The sequence below is a fragment of the Arachis hypogaea genome, chromosome 4 (genome assembly GCF_003086295.3).
Source record: "Arachis hypogaea cultivar Tifrunner chromosome 4, arahy.Tifrunner.gnm2.J5K5, whole genome shotgun sequence".
NCBI classification, from domain to species: domain Eukaryota; kingdom Viridiplantae; phylum Streptophyta; class Magnoliopsida; order Fabales; family Fabaceae; genus Arachis; species Arachis hypogaea.
Window position 1 is genome coordinate 2,209,824 of NC_092039.1, and position 1,805 is coordinate 2,211,628.

Genomic DNA, 1,805 nt, shown 5'->3' on the forward strand with positions numbered 1-1,805 from the left:
TATCAAATAAATAAATAAATTTTTTTATAACGACTTTCATCCAAATCCAACGGGGACTTATGAATCATATATGTTACTTCTACTAAGTGGGGTATGATGAATGAGTAAGATAATTGTGCATCTTAAACTAAACAAATAACCAATGTAGACATTGATTAAAGTAATATAAATATCTTGATTATTTTAGGAAAAAATCTTCTTGATCTCACAAGCTTAAAAAGAATTTTGCTCAAAGTCCTTTAACTAAATCAATTTATTCTTAACGATAAGGGTACGGATTCTTGTTACTTTCACTTTCTTTAATTTTTTTTTCTAAGTCAATTTTTTGTATAATAGTATTTTTTTTAAAGATGTTTATACTATAATTATTTTTTTTGACACTATTTTTAGCAATGGCCCATTTTCATTTGACCATTACTAGTAAAGTATTTTTTTAAAAAATAAACATGTTATCAAATAATCCCTACAAAATTAGTTATCGTTACAATTTGATGATTTTTTAATGGAAATTTTTATTGTCTAAAACTAATAATGTCAGGGATCGAAGTATCCTTTTTTTGGACAAGTTACTTAAATAAATAGAATAGAGAAAACGTTTACTCAAATGTGCAAAACTGATTCTTGTTATCTGTATGTGCAAAAAGCCATTTCTATGTAATGCGTGGCAACCCACCACGGTTTCAAAACGTGCATAAACCGTGGCAGGTCTTAGCGGATTATGGCCAAAAGATATAGAGTGTAAACCGTGGTAGGTCAGCACGGTTTACTAAGGAGAGATGTCGTGCATAAACCGTGGAGAGTCACCACGGTTTATAAAGAAACTTGTTTGCACATAAAACCTTGTGGGTCACCACGGTTTATGTGTGGTAAATAATGGCCAGAAAACCTTGTTAATTTTATGTCCAATAAAAAATGAATTTATTAGCAGAATCTTAAATTATGTCTTATCAACAACAGCTTTTTATAATAGAAAGAGTACAATAAAAAAAATCAGATAATACTAAGAAAATGATTTTTATAGTGCTTAAAAAATTGATGTCTATTTACTAAAAAATAAAAAATTAATATTTAATTTAAAATGATGAAATTTAATAAATTTAAAATATTTAAAATTTGTTATGTAAAATAAATTAGAAAAAAATTAGACTCCAATAATAAACACCATGAAACTTTTGGATTTTTTTCTATTATAAAATAAAAAAATATTTTTAAAAATAAATTACACTAACATTAATGTTTGGAATCTGTGTTTTTATTTTTTATTTTGAGTTTTTATAAAGTTTTCAAAATCTTAGGCGGACTTATAAAAACTACTCAAAAGTTCGTTTAAGCTTAAGGTGACCTCTCTCATTATATTCATCTTTATTTTTTTATTTATAAAATAAAGATTTATTACACTATAATACAATAAAATAATTACTTGTTAATATTGGTATATTAATATTCATTAACATGCTTATTGATTAAATCTTTTATATAGATTTAATAAATTCACATATAAGTGTATATTGATACATTAGTATTTCTTAAATTTAAAATAAAAAATATTTATTATATTATAAGAATATTAATGAGTACTCTAAAAAATATTAATAAGTAATTATTTTATTATGTTCATTAATATTTTTTATAGTATAATAAATATTTAAATATAGTATAAAATGAAAAATAGGGATAAACATAATGAAAAACTAATTGATAATACATGTAAAAATTTTATAGTATATATTAGTCAATAATACATAAAGAGAACGAAAAAATTTTATTATAAATATTCAATAGAAATAGATGATTTTTTTTTTATA